Source organism: Stomoxys calcitrans, chromosome 5 (genome assembly GCF_963082655.1).
Source record: "Stomoxys calcitrans chromosome 5, idStoCalc2.1, whole genome shotgun sequence".
Lineage (NCBI taxonomy): Eukaryota > Metazoa > Arthropoda > Insecta > Diptera > Muscidae > Stomoxys > Stomoxys calcitrans.
This window is the reverse complement of record NC_081556.1, coordinates 64415503-64434350: the sequence shown is the minus strand read 5'-3', so window position 1 is coordinate 64434350 and position 18848 is coordinate 64415503. Positions and strand designations below refer to the sequence as shown.

Here is an 18848-nt window from a genome sequence, read left to right as displayed (position 1 = left end):
CACGTTAATTTTCCAGCGCATATGTTTCTTTATTTTTCCTATTTTTATTTTTTTTTTTCTTTTCAAATTTTAATTCATTTTACAGTAATTCTTATTTTTTTTTAAATATAACGCACTATAAGCGATTATACGATGTTGAAATTATTACATATCAACATTTTGTTTTCGAAGGATTTGTCCTTTCTGATTAATTCAAAGATCTTAACCAAGAAAATAAAACTTTAAACGGTCTCACGTCGGTAATTTTCCGCCGGGCCACAATCAAAAGCTAAGAAGAGAAGTGTTAAATAGTTGAGTACTAATTTGTGATTGCAAATCCAAAAATCATTCCTGTGGAGAGGCGAGATAAAAAATAGACTGCAGTTGAATTTTTTTGCTGGTTCCCTTTTCTGCAATCTACGAAGAATCTAGCCAAAAAAAAAAAAATGAATTTTTATAAATAAAAAGAGGCCCTAACCGTGATATAAAAAAATTAGTACCTTTTAGAGGTGATAGAAAAAGGCTTAAATATGATGAATTTTTGCAGTCGTAAGGAATTTCACCGAGCAGCTTAATTGGACACAATGTACCAAATATATCTGATACAGTTCTTTAAAATAATAAACAAACCCCGAAATAGAAAAAACACAATTTTTTCTCATAACGAAAGCAAAAAAACGAGATTTAAAAGAAACTCACCAAGTCTTAATTTCTTTCTCAGCACCGAAAGTAGAAAAACTTCGTTTGAAAAAAATATGTTCACTTAACTTTAAAGAAAAATTTACTTTAACAACTCAGTTAAATCAACAACTAGACGGAAATAATAACTGCACAAAGCCTCTGCAACGCTTCTAGATAACCTTTCCCTTCCAATTTCTGGTAAGATCCAAAAAAACAAATAAGTTGAAAACGTCAAATTAATGATAAAAGTTAGCCAACCAGAAACGTCAAATTCAGATAAAGAGGTCTCTGTGGCAGCAAAGGGTTTAAAAAAGAAATAACAACGGAATTATTTAACTAATCTAGCAAGCGCCATTACACTGGATACCATACAAATGTGGATAACCACCGCTGAACATTTTTCTGATGTTCGCGCCGGGGTTAAAACCCAGGCGCTCGGCGGACATGCAAACCTTTGGGCCATGTTAGCCTCCACTATTTCTATCCTTATGTTATCAATTTACTTAGGATTCATAATTTTTGTTATCACACTTTGATTCTTTTTGTTTTTGTTAGAAGAAACAGAGCACGCTCTAATTGAAAAAATAAAATGTGTTATTTTGAAAGGTAATTACCATATGTTGGTTTCATTCGTATCACTCTAAGTGTGCAACTTCTTTTGCAACAAATGGAAAATTTGTTGTAGCCATATTTTCATGTGGAGGTGGCGATCCTCGTCAAGCAACTGTAGGTGAGCAAGCTCGTTCCGGTCCAAAGGACCGATCGCCGCGGGAATAGCGTGGCCCGATACCGCTGATTGTCGGCGACTGCCGTTGTGTCGCAAGACAAAAACATATAGCGTCATAGCAGCCTTAGCTACGACATATCAGTAGACGGCAAATATATAGTGACGGGACCCGAAGACAGGAAAGCCACACACTACGAAGTGAAACGTTCTCCAAACAGCTACTTCCACAAAGATTAATTAAAAACGACAACTATTATGGATTTTCAATTATCGGACTTGTTCCGATTTTCACGGAAAATTGCGATTACAAATCGTTGCAAAATCGCGCGATTTTAATTTCATTTACATTCATTTCGTTGGCAACACTCAAACAGTTTTGACAGAAATGAGTCAAACGTTTAGCAAATTGCATACTACATACATATGTATATGTTTGTCAATTACTTTTTATCTGCTTTCGAAGAATCTTTTAAAACTACAAAATTATTACACTACATTACCAATATTTGTTCTTATTTGGTTTTTGAATCGTATGATGATGTAAAATAAGACAAAAACCTATTTTGCTATTTTGCCTCGCATTTTTACCACCTGTTAAAAATTGCAAGAACACAGCCATAGACAAAAATTTGCTAAATTCAACAGAAAACGTCTTGCATAGGCACAAAAGTATTTTTATGAATAAAACAAAGTTAAAATATGCTCCTAATTAAAGGGTGATTTTTTTGAGGTTAGGATTTTCATGCATTAGTATTTGACAGATCACGTGGGATTTCAGACATGGTGTCAAAGAGAAAGATGCTCAGTATGCTTTGACATTTCATCATGAATAGACTTACTAACGAGCAACGCTTGCAAATCATTGAATTTTATTACCAAAATCAGTGTTCGGTTCGAAATGTGTTCATTCACCGTAACGTTGCGTCCAACAGCATCTTTGAAAAAATACGGTCCAATGATTCCACCAGCGTACAAACCACACCAAACAGTGCATTTTTTGGGATGCATGGGCAGTTCTTGAACGGCTTCTGGTTGCTCTTCACTCCAAATGCGGCAATTTTGCTTATTTACGTAGCCATTCAACCAGAAATGAGCCTCATCGCTGAACAAAATTTGTCAAAATTTGAACACATTTCGAACCGAACACTGATTTTGGTAATAAAATTCAATGATTTGCAAGCGTTGCTCGTTAGTAAGTCTATTCATGATGAAATGTCAAAGCATACTGAGCATCTTTCTCTTTGACACCATGTCTGAAATCCCACGTGATCTGTCAAATACTAATGCATGAAAATCCTAACCTCAAAAAAATCACCCTTTAGTACTTGTTTATATTTTTGTTGACGTATTTCGCTATATTTTGTGGAATATGTCATTAGCTGTTTATTCTTGTAAGCTTTGCTACAGAATGTAGGGTGAGATCACGCGAACAGCTGAGTAAAATTTTTCCATTTTTGTTTAGATTTTATAATAACTTACCTTACTTTAATTGGCTATGACAGAATATTTGTTCCACTAGCCGAACGTAGAATAGCGTTCCGAGCGCCTCGATCTTCTGCACTCATTCTACAATTTCTGACACCAAGTTTCGAGGTGTCTCCCACGACTTGATCATTCCATCGGGCTTTTGGTCTTCCCGGTTTGCGTGTACCGCCGTGTTTGCCTCCAAATACTTCTTTCCTGGAGCTTCTTCATCCATTCTGACAACATAACCTAGCCAACGGAAGTGTTGCATTTTGATGCGTGTAAATATGCTATCGTCGTCATACAGCTCGTGGTTCATACGTCGCCTATATTCTCCATTAACGCAAACTGGTCTATATATTTTACGAAGAGTCTTTCTCTCAAATACTCCAAGCACTGCCTCATCTGCTTGCACAAGTACCCATGCCTCATAATATATAACAACGCGGGTAGTATCAGTGTCTTGTATAGTGTTATCTTCGTCAGTCGAGAGGTGGCCTTGTTTCTGAACTGCTTACTTAGTCCAAAAAAGCATCTGTTTGCCAATATTATTTTTCGCTTTATCTCAAAACTGGTGTCATTTGTTTCGGTTACGGCGGTGCCGAGGTAGATAAAGTTACTGATTATCTCAAAGTTGTGGTTCCCAACTTTCTCTATTTTCTTTCTCGGTTTTCCATTTATCTTCTCGGTTGTACAAGGCGGTCACCGTAGCGCAGAGGTTAGCATGTCCGCCTATGACGCTGAAAGCCTGGGTTCGTATCCTGGCGAGACCATCAGAAAAAATTTTTCAGCGGTGGTTTTCCCCTCCTAATGCTGGCAACATTTGTGAGGTACAATGCCATGTAAAACTACCCTCCAAAGAGGTGTCGCACTGCGGGACGCCGTTCGGACTCGGCTATAAAAAGGAGTCCCCTTATCATTGAGTTTAAAACTTGATTCGGACTGGACTCATTGATATGTGAGAAGATTGCCCCTGTTCCTTAGTGGATTAATGTGGATGTAATTGGCAAAATTTGCATTTTTTCAAAGGCTGCAGTTACTACTTCCGGTGACCGACCTATGATGTCGATGTCGTCGGCATAGGCGAGTAACATTTGTTCTCTTGTGATTAGTGTGCCATATCTATTCACATCTGCATCTCGTATAATCTTCTCCAGCAGGATATTTAAGAGATCACACAATAGGCTATCTCCTTGTCTGAAACCTCGTTTGGTATTGAATGGTTCAGAGAGATTCTTTCCTATTCTTTCTGAGGAACGCGTATCAGCAAGTGTCATTTTGCAGGGATACCAAACTCAGACATGACTTGAAATACCTTTGAACGTAAAGGAGTATCGAAGGCGGCTTTGTAGTCAACAAAGAGATGGTAGGTGTTGAGTTGTCCTTCTCGGGTCTTTTCTAGGATTTGGCGCACTGTGGATATCTTGTCCAAGGTGGATTTACCAGGTCTAAAGCCGCATTGATAGGGCCCAATTATTTCATTGACTTTAGGTTTTAATCTTTCACACAGTACGCTCGAGAGTATCTTGTATGCGATGGGGAGGAGACTTATTCCTCTATAGTTGGCACTTTCCGTCTTGTCTACGGGACATTTTTTTTACAACAACTATAAATGTCATATGTTTGTTAACACAGCAGTAAATTTGTTTTGTAAAATCTTAAAACTATGTTTTATTTGGTCCGATACACACAAAAGCAACAAAACAGTGTTATAACAATGAATATACATATAAATTGAAAGCACTTTTGAAGAAAATTAGTTGTAAAACAAAGTTTATTTCTAAAAACGTAGCGGAGCTAGAAATTTTTCCCGTGGGTGCTACAGCCCAATTAATAAAAGAAAAAAACAGCAAAAAATTAAAACAAGTAAAAAAGCCATAAACTCGGCCATGCCTGACTTTAGATACCTACCATCTCGGGTATTTATAAACATCATTTCGTTAAAATCCGTTACGTGATGACCATGAGCATGAAAAGCCGGACAGCACCGGCTTAATAACTCTGTGTCTGTGATACTTGATATGGTAAGACGAGTTATCAGCGACTTTAAATGGCCAATGGCCATAATCCTCCCGCGGCGATCGTTCCTGAGGACCGGAACGGGCTTTTCAACTAGACAAGGAAATGCACCATTATGAACCTGCAGCATCTATATCGACATTTCGTCTGAATTGGATATTTAAAGATTTAACATAGTATAAAGTACTTAATTTCAGCAAAATCGGGTAAATAATTCCTATCTATGGGTGAAAGGCCTTTAATCGGGAGATCAATCTATATGGGGGCTATATCAAAATATGGCCCGACCTAAGTATGGACATCTAACACAGATCACTGTGTTAAATTTCAGTAAAATTGGGGAATAAATGAGGTGTAGTGTCACTCCAGTTAAATAAAACGAATCAGTTCAAAGATAAATGCAGACTAACTTTATTTGTTAAAGAAGTGAATCGCGCATGTAATATAAAGAGATAGAGAGATAAGCTTATTGAACACATCTATTGGTACCAATGACAGTTGTGACAATTATGTTTAGTAAATACAGAGATGGCACTATACCTCCCTTTTTATAGAAAACTTAACCTAAATATTTAAAGTTAAAGAAGTATGGACAATATAAAATAATACTATGAATACCTCCCATTTAAAAGGAAAAAAAATTAAAAATATCTTATTGAATTAAGGTGATCACCCGCAATAACTAACTAATAAGTTCTATAGATAATTTGTAATTCTTATTATTTTGCTTTTATACGTTTTCACAACGTTTCATTAATTATTGTTTATGTTTATAAATAATAAAAATTCATTTCTTCAAGTTTTCTTAACCTGTTTTTATGAACACATTTTTCTTTTTGGGTTAATTTATTAAAAATTGTTACATTTACTCCATCAATGTGTTTTACGATAAAAGGACCATCATACGCACTTTTATGTTTATCGTATGGTTCTTTATGCAATAAGACATTGTCATTAATATTTATGCTTAAAGGATTTGACAATTTGTCATATTAACTCTTGTTTCTATTTTTGTGTACTTCAACTAAACTTTTAGCCAGAAAGTGGGATTTTTGCAATCTATACTTTACTTCTTTACTGTAGTTTTCTAAATTATAAAGTGGATATAAATTTGAATTTATTTCATTGGGCATAGTGACATTCTTATCAAAAACGATTTCGTAAGGGGAAAATTTGCAATCGAAAATGGTGTTAGGCGTCGTGTTATGGTAGAAAGTGAAGTACTTTAAATACGTATCCCAGTCATCTAAATTATCTTTCAAATAAGATCTAATGTATTCGTTAAAAACGCGATGGTTTCGTTCCACTGTACCTATGCTTTGATGGTGGTAGGCACTAGAAAATTTCAGTTCGATATTAAGGAATATACACAGCTCGGAAAAAATTTCATTTTCAAATTCTGTTCCCTGATCAGATCGTATTGTACTCATTGTCCCATAAACTAAAATAAAACTCGAAAATTGAACGAGCAACAGTCCTTGCTGATTTATCGGGAATGGATATAGTAACCAAATATTTGGTCAAATCGCACATCAGGGTAACTGCGTACTTGTTCCCGTACGTAGACAATGGTAACAGACCTATTGTTTCCAGTATGACGACATCGAAAGCTTTAATAGGTGTTGGGGTCAAGACTAATTTCTCAAAGTTGCCTGGTTTTACTTTTTTAAGTAAGCATTCAGGACAGTTCTAACAAATTTCGCAATATCCCTAGTCATTCTTTTCCAATAATATTTTGTCCGGATTTTCGCATAAAGTTTTTTCTGTCCACAATGTCCTCCTAGAATCGGATCATTATGATATATTCGCATTATACGTTCTTTATCGTCCTCACTATTTATTATTTGGTTCTGTCAAAATAATTTGGTTCTATCAAAATAATTTCTAAAGTTTTCAAAATTTTCACACCACAATCTTTTAAGTCCAGAATTGACTTAATTGTAAAAAATATATCATCTTTAGGCCATTGTTACGTACCCCCTTAACGGCGCTAGCTGCCGGATACCAACTTAGCGCCGTTAAGGGGGTACGTAACAGTATGGCGCCCAATCGAAAGAAAGATGGCCAGCCATAGGCTTCTAATAGAAGCATCAAGCCGCGAATTGTGCGCGCTAAGTGACGCGAGCCAACATAATGGCGGCGAGACAATGGCTTGGTCAAGTATATGAATTACAGTGCAATACCAGCGAAGCATAGTGCAATAGCCAATAGGAAAATAATAGCTTAAAGAATTTATCGCATTTTTAATACTTTTCTATATTGCTGCCACAATTATGAAAGTAATTGTGTATAAAGTGCAATATTAGTTATAGATTATTAGAAATTAGGATATTTTCTTCCAGTACCTACGGGTCAGTGCAATAGCTTGTTTGTCTTTGTGTAACAAATGATTGTATTGTGAACGACCTTTGTATTTTGAATCCGTGAATGATAGAGTAACGTCCATAGTTTTTATGTCTAGGATATAGGGAAAGGCAGTGGCTAAATTTGTATCTATTAGAACTTCAAATGCTTTGCATTGCCAGGAATCATGATCACGAGATCTTTTATTTTAATTTCTATATAAAAAAAAAAAAAAAAAAAATGCCGTGAACCAAAATTCTATTCCCGTATATCTTTCCTTTTTGTAAGAATTGTCCAGTCTATCGACACACCTTTTTGACAACCCTAATGGGACACTTAGAGAAATAAACATCCACACACTGGACTCCAATCAGCCTTGAAAATAAGACTTTCAGTGAGCCTCCTCGAAAAATTTATGTTTGTCAAGTTAATTAATTTGTTTGTGTATCTTAAACTAACCCATTTGTAGCGTTTAATATCTATCAAACCGTTGTATGTACTAATTTTTTTTATGTTTATTTTTTTTTAAGCCAACATTTAAACACCAAAAAAAAAAAAAAAAAAAAAAAAAAAAAAAAAAAAAACAAAATATATAAAAATAACTAAATAAATATATAATAATACATATACATATATAGTAAAATAATAATTAAATAAAAATAATAAATAATCTATAAAGAAGAAGAACATAGTCTATAGGTATAAGAAGTTAGGCATAGCTTTGATTTGGCCAATGAGTTCTTCTACTGAGGGATTAAGGAGAAGCAAACGCGATAGACTCTCAGCTTTCGATTTAAGTAGGATATCGGTGCAAAAGCCGCCAAAATATAGCAAAGACACCAAAGGTGATAGAACCAAGAGCGTTGACAAGATGCAGGGAAACGGGCAGATTAGAGACCCCGCGATTATTGATATGTCACATACAATAAATGCACCGCCACCATCCACTAGTGGACAGGCGATCAACCAGGGGAATAGGGCTGTCAATGGTTCGAATCCTGCGGGTTCAGGTGTTCCAATGGAGGAGGGTGGTCCCGTCAATAGGGACATTGCAGACGAGCGCGGCGGTAACACGCAACAGATATTGCGGGATCTGGTACAAGAAAGCGTGGGAAGGGAGATGCAAAAGATTTACGCCGCAATCGGCAAGTTAAGTGAGACAGTGGCCTCTTTGGCCAACAATAGGACCCAGCCAGAGGCAGCCGTGCCTATGACGAATATAGATCGCTCGGTGGCAAGCAGAGCATCTACGTCTCCTCCCACGTATAGAAGTGACGGAGTTTCAGACCATCCTCAGAATCATATGCCAATTAATAATGGGTCCCAGGGACACAATAGAGGCTTCAAGATAGAGCGTTTTGGTCTTAATTTTAACGGCAACCCTAATGGTTTGTCCGTGGACGATTTTGTCTATAGAGTTGAGTACTTCCAGAAGCACTACAGGTTGAGTTGGGAGGAAATAATGGATGAGATCCACATTCTCTTGTCTGGCCCTGCATTGGAATGGTTTTGGTTGCAGCAACGAAACAAAACCGTTTCCGACTGGCCATCTTTGAAATATGCGATGTCAGAGAGATATCGGACCAGAAGATCCTGTTTTGAGGAAATGAGGGACATTTTGGAAAGAAAACAATTGCCAGGAGAAAGCATTGACGCTTTTTTCCACGATCTGAATTTGATGCGGTCTAAGCTTGAAAGACCTGTTTCGGAGTACGAAATGATAGGATTGGCAAAAAGAAATCTACGGAAATCTTTATCAAGCATAGTTTATTCTATGAATGTCTCTTCGTTGGAGCAACTCAGGGTAGAATGTCTCGAAATAGAGAAGACCTTCTTCAAGAAGGACTTTCAAGTAGTCCATCCCCCCATGAATAGGGCTATGCGAGTCAATGAGATCACTGACGAAAACGATGATTTTGAGCCCATTGCGCAACAAGAAATTTTGGAGGAAGTTGAAGCCATAACAAACGTCATAATTTGCTGGAATTGTCAGACTCCAGGGCATATATTTAGGGATTGCCCCTCTACTCAACGAAATTTGTTCTGCTTCAAATGCGGGAAACCAAACACTACAAGTCCTAAATGCATCAACTGTAGAACGGGAAACGGTCGAAAGAACCTGGTTACAGCGGGAAACCAACGTTCCACAGAGAGGCCCGCAATGCCCACACAACAGAATTAGAGGAAAAGGAGTTGAACGAAGCTAACTATCCGGCCATTCGGCATTATTTACCCGTTGAAGTAAGAGAGAAACATTATGAACAAGTTAAAAGGAGAATTTTTGGGGACGAAGACAATAACGCGGTGATTACTACCGCAAAATCAGCAAAGAAAGATAATAAAGAGAAGAACAATAAAAGAATAATAAAAATGCGAGAAAGACATAAAGAGAACAAGACACTGATAAAGCTAATTTGCGAATCTCTGTCTAAGTTTCAATCCACACGAGACCCTAGACCCTACGCCGTTGTTGAGCTGGGAGGCCGGAATATAAAAGGTCTGCTAGACTCAGGAGCCTCAATTAGTTTATTGGGGAAAGGATGTAGAGAATTGGCAGAAGAAATCGGATTGGAAATAAACCAATACTTTGCAAATATAAGAACGGCCTCAGGCCAACCACACAGAATATTGGGTAAGGTTCACATCCCCATAAAATATAATAATAAAGAAGAAGAAATATGCTTGTATTTATGCCCAGACTTGGAGCAGGATCTATATCTAGGGGCAGACTTTTGGAGGGCATTCAATCTAGCGCCCGAACTTTTTGCAATCGAAGAAATAAATCCTGAACTTCAGAAAAAAATTCATGGTGACTCAAGCCAAGAATCTGCCAATATGCACGAGTTATCAGCAGAACAGAGGTTGGAGCTAGAGGAAGTAGTAAAGAAATTTCCCTCTTTTGAGGAGAAAGGCCTGGGATGCACTACTCTCGAAAAGCATGTTATAAAACTGGTAGAAGGCGCTGTTCCCGTGAAGGATAAACATTATCCCCTATCACCAGCAGTTCAAGAAATTGTCTATCAGGAGATAGACAACATGTTGGCACTTAAAGTGATAGAGGAAAGCGATGGACCCTGGAGCAACAGGACAACTGTGGTACGAAAGCCAGGCAAGAATAGATTTTGCCTGGATGCTAGAAAATTGAACGCACTAACAATCAAAGATGCTTACCCGTTACAAAATATTGACGGCATTTTAAGTAGGATAGACCAAACATACTTCATCAGCAGTGTCGACCTGAAATTTGCTTTTTGGCAAATCGAATTAGAGGAAGAGGCAAGGCCATATACAGCCTTTACAGTTCCAGGTCGACCGCTGTATCAATTTCGCGTTATGCCCTTCGGGTTATGCAATGCGGCCCAGCGCCTTTGCAGACTCATGGATAAGGTAATACCCGCACGCTTGAAAACTAATGTCTTTATCTATTTGGATGACTTACTTATTATCGCCGACGATTTTAAAACTCATATTAAGATACTTGGAGAAGTTGCCGATTGCTTACAGAGGGCCAATCTAACCGTAGGTTTGAAGAAGTCCCTCTTTTGCTTCAAAGAATTAAAATACCTGGGCTTTATCATAGGTGGAGGTATGTTAAAAACAGATCCGGAAAAGGTAAAGGCGATATCCGAAATACGTCTACCGAAATCGCCGAGGGAAGTTCGCAGTTTTTTGGGAACAGCTGGCTGGTATAGAAGGTTCATCAAGGACTTTGCCTCTATATCAGCCTCGCTGACCGATACATTGAAAAAGGGGAAGACATTCACGATGACCCCAATGGCAGTCGAGTCTTTTCGAATATTAAAACAAGCCTTAACTTCAGCCCCGGTACTTAGACATCCGGATTTTTCAAGAGAATTCTACATACAATGCGATGCTTCGGATACTGGTATCGGAGCAGTACTATTTCAAAGAAACAATGAAGGAGAAGAAAATCCAATTGCCTTTTACTCCCAAAAATTAAATTCTTGCCAGAAAAACTACTCAGTAACAGAGAAAGAATGTTTGGCAGCAGTTCTGGCCATAAAACGCTTTCGACCTTATGTCGAAATGATGAAGTTTACCGTCATTACAGACCATGCTAGCCTGAAATGGCTTATGTCTCTAAAGGATCTAAGCGGACGGTTAGCTAGATGGTCCCTACAGCTACAGGCGTATGACTTCGCAATCGAGCACCGTAAAGGAACGGAAAATATCGTGGCTGACACGCTGTCAAGAATGCCGATAGAAGGGGTAATCGAAGTAGAAGAAATTGATAATGAAGAGTCATTGGATTTTGAAACCACCGCGTTTGAAAGCGAGGAGTATGTAGAAATACGAGAGACAATTTTAAGCCACAAGGAAAGACTTCCAGACCTTAGAGTAGATGGCGAGAAAATATACAAACGAATGAAAACGGATGAAGATACTAATGTGGAGTTTGAGTGGAAGTTATGGATTCCGCAAGATATATCACATGTTTTGATCGAAAAAGCTCATGGTGATATGACGTCAGGCCATGGTGGAATTGCCAAAACCTTGGGCAGGTTACGAACTTTTTATTATTGGCCTAAGATGGCAAGCCAGGTACGTCAATATGTTCGTAACTGTGAAGTCTGCAAAGAGACAAAACCCACTAATCAAATATTACGACCAGAGATCGGAAATGAAGTAATTACAGAGAGACCATTCCAAAAACTCTATATCGATTTCTTGGGGAAATATCCCAGGTCCAAAAAAGGAAATGCGTACATTTTTATTGTAGTGGACCATTTTACAAAATTTACCTTTTTGTACGCTATGAGAGAGGCAACGACCCAAAATGTAGTGCAGTACTTAGTCCACGAAATCTTTCATAAATTTGGAGTGCCAGAAACCATCCATAGCGATAATGGAAAGCAATTTATCGCTAAGGCATTTGAAGAAATGATTGAAGCCTACAAAATAAACCATATCAAGACCGCATTTTATTCTCCTCAATCGAACGCGGCGGAAAGGGTAAACCAGTCTGTACTGGCGGCAATTAGAACATACGTCGAGAAAGATCATCGGGATTGGGATTTATATCTCTCCGAAATAGAGTGTGCCCTACGCACAGCAGTGCATTCGGCCACAGGAGTAAACCCTTTCTTTGCCCTCTTCGGATTTAACATGTATACCAGTGGGACAGACTACAAGCTGGCCAGGAAATTAAGATCATTGACAGACCACGAAATCCTGCAGTTACAAAAGGGTGACAAACTAGCATTGATGAGGGAAAACATTGAGAGGAACATGCACAGTGCGTACGAAGCGAGTGCCAAACGGTATAATGAGAGAGCCCGTCGTGTGAAGTTTGTCCCCGGTCAGGAAGTGTTCCGTAGAAACCACCCATTATCGGATTTCAAAAACAATGTGAATGCCAAGTTTTGTAGAAAATTTCTGAAGTGTAGAGTAGTCAAACCCGTAGGAAATAATATGTACGAGTTGGAGACACTACAAGGCAGGCCTTTGGGATGCCACCATGCGAAGGATATTAAGGTATAAAATGAAGTGCAATATGACTGTGATGACTAATGAAACCAAGTGCAATATAGGTTAATGAATATTGTGAAGTGTCCTATATGTACGAGAGTGAGTGTCATCGAAAAGTCATAGACTTGCGTTTGGGGATACCCGCAATTATTCTGAGAGTAACCTATCCCGAGAAGATTCAGTGAGTTCAGAGGCTAAAAGCTGTAAGGTTGAACGTGACTGCACCTGGAGTCTAGAAACATTACCAGCATTTGTGGTGTAACCCGAGCCGTGAATGGTGCTTTGACCCACGGAGGCTACTTTCGGCCACAGGGTAATGAACATAGTTCAACCAGCCAGCGAAGCTATCTGAATATCAGTAAATGATCTGAGTAGGATATGCCCGGCTTGTGAGATCTCAGGGCATGGGAGTTCCCCACGTACTACGAACTATGAAATTTTTTTTTTTTTTTTTCAATTTGTTTTTCTAAGTGCAATTTTTTTTATGTTCTGATTTGACTTCTAAATCCTCAAGCTGACTACCGCGGTTGTTTTTTAGGTAATTTTAAAATCATTCAATATTCTTTAACCCGGCTGGACCGTGAAACCGTGTGTTTTTACTAATAAACTTCTCTGAGTAGAGAGACAATCATCCGCGACCATGTCATTCTTCAACATGTGGTCATACATGGCACTAACGTGGGTTTGCCATTTCGACGTCCGGTTTAATGTTTATCATATTTTTTTTTCTCTCAACCATTTTTTTTAGTGTATGACAGCTCGGCCCTTTTTGGTTGCCATTTTTCAACCTATTTTTAAATTTAGAAATTTTGATCCAAGATATTAGTCAGTTTTTCGTACAAAATTTTTGAATTTTTTTTTTTTCCTTTAAAAGATTTGTATTATTTCTTTTTAACTTTGGGCCCACAAAAGTATTTTCAAAGAAAATTTATCAATAATTTTTTTTTGTGAGTAGAATTTTGTTTGACATACGATTCTGAAGGAATATTGGCTGTGAATTTGGGTGAACGGACCTTAAAGTTTTATTTCTTCATTTTTCGCTTATTTTTGTTCGAGACTTTCCTAAGGGTTAGTACTCTATTCTGCTAGCGGACTAGCCGCCAAATTTTTAATTGTTCCCCGAGCGGAATTTGACAGCAATCAAATGGTTTTGTTTCCTTGACAAAACACGTTCTTTTTTTTTATCTGCACTTATTGTTCTCTCTATTTAATTTATTTTTCACAAGTTAGTAATGCAAAACGAATCATTAAAAACAATGAAAAATACAAAAAGGATGCCGGTAATGGTTTCAAGTGTTTCCACTTACGCCTTTTTTGTCATTTCCGTACCATAAACAGAGTACTACTTTTTCAGCCTGTTTTCAGCGTGTTTTTAGCTTACGCTTAGCGATGTGTTTTTATATGGAGTTTGACAGCGTTCCGCTCGAAAAGCTGAAAAGAGTACTCAGCGTAAAGCACGATTTTTATGATTATTGTTTATTAGTTGGAGATATTTTCTCTATTAATTGTCTGTTCGATATATTTGTGTTAAACGAAATTATCGTACCTTTTTGTTTATTCAGTTGTTTTTTAGAGAATAAGGCGTTGAGACTTTATGGTTTTTTTTTTAGATGAAGAAAGTGAACACACTTTTTGGGGAACCCTGTCTTAACGAAAAGGGAAATATTTGTTTTATTTAACCTCTTTCGTGAAAATCTCAACGGCAGCCCTGGTGGTGCTGCTCACGGATGTATGAGGTGGCCATTGGCAGGGCCTTTTGTATGAGTTGGGTTTTTGTGTCCACAGAGGATCTATTGGGATTGCACTTACCTGGTGTGTTATGGATGGAACAAGCCCCGTGTGCTTCATGCGCTCGTGGAGGGTTTCAGATCCAAATTGCTTCCTGGAGGTCACCTGGGGATAGAGGCCAACTTGGTTCATTGGATCAGAGGGATTGTTATTATGTCACATACTTACCTTAATTTGATTCCACACACGCACATCGACCTTTTATTTGGAGACCAAGGAAAAGGCCGAAGTTTTGTTGCGTGTGGGGCGGGGGTGACTCGGACACAGGCATGTATGGGCATGGGTGTACTATTCGGCCGGTCGCCGGCATGAAAGGGTTTTCAGCGCATTCCATGGGAATTCCGCGTTGGTGCTGTCTCCCACTTGTATGTCTGGTGCCCCCTTTGATTTAGCGGGGATGCCGCAGGGATCCTGTGAATGGACCCTGGCCAGATATATATTATTTTTGATTTAATTATTTGCATGATGGCTCGTTTCGGCGAGCAGTATTATTGTCTCATGGATTAATTCCACGTAGAATTCCAAATTGGCACGATTGATGCTGTGGCGAACTGTGGGTTTGTGGCAGGATGCCTTGGATAACGCCGGCCAAAAAGGTTTTTTTTTATTGGAATTTTCGGTCTTGCTTGGTGATGCTTGTGCGTTGGTGGTCGACGAAGAAAAAAGCAACGTGTTTTTTTCAACATCTGATTATATGGTATTGCCATCAGATAACATTGACGGAGTGACGGAGTTGCCACTGATGGGGTTGTATGTGGCAGCGGCCTAATCTAAAAGCGTCTGGCGGAGGGACATAATGGCTGCGGTTTTTGTTGGTAGGCCCAAGGCAAGACATGTAAACACAAAATAAGAGGGAAAATTTGTGAAAATGGGGGGAAAACACGAAGAGCGTCACCCGAAAGAGGGTATAAAAGCGACTGGGGCAGAAACGGCGGAGGGTAAAAGTCGTCGTGAGTCGTTGGAGAGACAATTAATTTCAAGTGCAGTCCAGTGATCACAGTGTTAGCGTCAATCGAATAACGTGTGAATAACAAAAGGCAGACGTTGATTTAAAACAGCCTAACATAAGATAAAGACTATTATTAAAAACATTTTTTTTATTAAAAGAGTAATAATTTCTTTTATTAAATATAAAGTTGGTGGCAATTCTTTAATAGCCCACAACCAAACCAAATCACTAATATACTGGCCTCCAAGATCCGTTGACGGGGGCCCGCGTTTTTGTGTTCCAAGGCTTCCTTTTTGATGTCAAAGCTTCCATTTTGTGTTCCAAGTCAGCTAAGTGTTGTGCCAAGCCTTATCCCATCCACCAAGGTGCCTGTGCGAAGAAATATAAAAGAAAAATAACCAAGCAATTGCTGCCAAAAAGGTAATAAAGTTTGAAAAGAATACTTACCAGGCAGGCTGTCTCAATCCAGAATTTGGTCATCTGGCCATGTATAATTGCCTCTAAGGCAACCCCAATCAAAAGCTGAAAAAAAGGGACCACCAAAAATAATTATAATACAATAGGTTAAGATATGTGTTAGTGTCGTTTGTGGTGTTAATCTAAAGTTTTTTTTTTGTGATTTTGTAAAGGTTATTAAGACCAGTTGTATTAAAGAGAAGAGTGAGTGTAGGATTTGTACGTTATTTTTTTAACTTTCTAGACAGGGAAGTAATCTAATTGTATAGATCTCATAAAGTGGAGGTCAGAACCTGATTAAGAGAGCTCTTTTAGTTAGATAGGCATAAAGTAATATTCTCGCGCCAAAAAGGCCGATAACTACTGTCTAGGGTTTTTTTTTAAATTAGCAAATCTGAACCAATGATTCACAAGTAAAGTTAATCTGGTTTTAGTGACTTATGTGTGTTAGTGTTTTTTTTTGTTATGTTTTGTTTTGTATAAGACCTTTTTTTTTATATACCCAAATTATCAACATTTTTAGCTTCAAAGTTTTAACTAATAATTCCTCTCATTTTTATATGTCAATAAATGTAATTTCTGTAATCTGTGTATAAGATCAATATGATGTGCTAATTTGTTTTAGATGAGGAGGCAAACTGAGGTTATAGGTTGATAAGGTGAGTGTGTGTGGAGTTCGGGGTTCTTAGGACGATGTGGGGTGAAGGACATTAAGAACCATGGAAGGGCGGGCAAGTGTAGGGGCATAAGACCAAGCTCCTTCGTTCAAAATGGTGTGTTATGTGTGTATGATCGTTTTTTTTTGTTTGTCATTTTTTTTTGTGTGCATTTTCTGACAAATTTTAGTGTTCGTCCCTCGGGCTAAGTGTGGTGGGTTGGAACCGTCTGAGGTCTTGCCGCTAGCTGCCGGATACCAACTTAGCGCCGTTAAGGGGGTACGTAACACCATTCTGCTCGGAAGATTTCTTGATTATTGGCTTCAATCTGTAGCCTCGAAAGCATATGGTCTAAACTAAATGTTTCGTTAACAATCTCGAAATCAACTGATAGCAGGATTTTAAAATTTCTATAAAAATTTACTTTTAGTATACTCATATTCTCGTTAACTTTTATTATTTTGGTTCTAATTTTTGCAATCTTTTTGTCAAAATTGTGTGAAAATTTGTCGTATATCTTTAGATCTTCATTGGCTCAACCATTCTCTCCTTTTGCAAATGCTCTTTTCTAGACATTGACTTAGTTTTGACAGCCAGCACCCTATTAGAATCCTTTAATTCATGTATAGAAATTCTCGATAACGCATCGACACCCACGTTCTCTTTTCCTTTTATATACATATTCTACCACGAAGTTGTATTCCGAAAGCTCTAAGCGAATATTTGTTAATTTTGAAGAAGGATCTTTTATGTTGAACAAGTAAACTAAAGGACGGTGGTCTGAACGTACCTTAAATGGTGTACCATACACGTATGGGCGAAATTGAGTTATAGCAAAATGTATAGCTAGAAGCTCTAGCTCAATTATGGGTTTCTTTTGCTCAGCTATACTTAAAGATTTTAATGCAAAGCAAATAGGCAAATCGTCCACATTGAAATTCTGACTCAATATTGCACCACAGCCGATTTTTGAGGCATCTACTGTAATTAAAAATGATTACCTAAAGTCTGGATATTGTAATATATTCGGTGATAACAAAAGTGCTTTCAATTTATCAAACGAAGCTTGGCAGTCTTCATTCCAGTCAAATTCAACATTTTTCCTTGTTATAAAATTTAACGGAGATGCTATAGTAGCAAAATTTGGAATGAATTTCCGATAATAATTAGCAAAAGCTATGAAACGTCGAACTGCGTCCTTATCTCTTGGTACTTCGTAATTCCTAATGGCATTCGTTTTCGAATCATCTGGTAGGAGGCCGTTTGATGTGCACCTATGACCAAGAAAGGTCACCTCAGGTCTAAAGAAATTACACTTTTGTGGGTTAACTTTTAAGTTATGTTTTCTTAAAACACGAAATACATCTCTCAAGTTATTTAAATGGTGTTGTTTACTGCATCCCACGATGATTATATCATCGGTATAAAGAAATTCCTTGTTTGGCGCAAGTCCCGAAAAAGCTATAGACATCACTCTTGAAAATGAATTTGGAGCTACATTTAGTCCAAAAGGTAAAACCTTCCAGCGAAAAGTACCACTATCTGTACTAAATGAGGTAATGTCTCGCGAATCTGAATGTAATGGGATTTGATGGAAACCCGAATATAAATCAATGATTGAAAAGTGTTTTTCCCTACCTAGGTTGTCTAAAATATCATCGATACGCGGTAGAGGAAATTTGTCGGAAATGAGTTTTTTGTTTACACCTCGGTAGTCAACACACATTCGATAAGATCTATTATCGCCAGACCCCTTTTTCGGAACGAGAATTAACGGGCTGTTATAGCTAGATGTACTTGGCTCTATTAAATCATTCTGTATTAATTTCTCAACTTGCCTATTAATTTCAACACGTTGGGAATGAGCAAGGCGGTAATTCTTTATATAGACCGGTGTATCGTCTTTAAGCCGTAATTTTTGTTCGTAAAAGTTATTACCCGCCATTTTATCGTCTTTCAGTGCAAAAATATCTGAAAACTCCTCACACAATGGAATCAAATCATCCATAATATCCGTAGGCATTTGATTCTTCAAAATATCTTTCAGCTGTGCGTTACGGTCATCTGAAATTTCACTCTCATTAATACAATACGTATAATAATTGTCTAGCTTTTCCGTCACAATACTGGAAATATCTACACATTTTGTCTCATCCGTGGTATTAAGTATTCTCACTATGGGATTTTCCGAATCAATTGCACCCTTTCCTACAAACACGCCCTTAACAGCTTCTTGGGAACAAACAAATTATGGCTGTCCAGTCATATCCAATTTAAAAATTCTATAGACCTCACA

General features: G+C 37.9%; 1 protein-coding gene and 1 long non-coding RNA gene across 8 annotated transcripts in view; one reads left to right on the top strand and one right to left on the bottom strand.

Moving 5' to 3' along the window:
* LOC106090829 (ankyrin repeat domain-containing protein 6) overlaps positions 1-18848 on the top strand; it is a 124565-nt gene that overhangs the window by 54663 nt on the left and 51054 nt on the right. The window lies entirely within an intron of this gene.
* On the bottom strand, positions 259-15201 carry LOC131997753 (uncharacterized). 5 transcript variants are annotated; one of them, XR_009398394.1, is made up of 3 exons: positions 14660-15194; positions 14513-14596; positions 259-268 (listed from the first exon to the last, which is right to left on the bottom strand). It is a non-coding gene; the product is annotated as an uncharacterized LOC131997753 (long non-coding RNA). The 5 variants fall into 5 exon arrangements; XR_009398390.1 differs by lacking the exon at positions 259-268 and adding an exon at positions 13135-14134 and having other exon boundaries at positions 14250-14596; positions 14660-15201; XR_009398393.1 differs by lacking the exon at positions 259-268 and adding an exon at positions 13135-14134.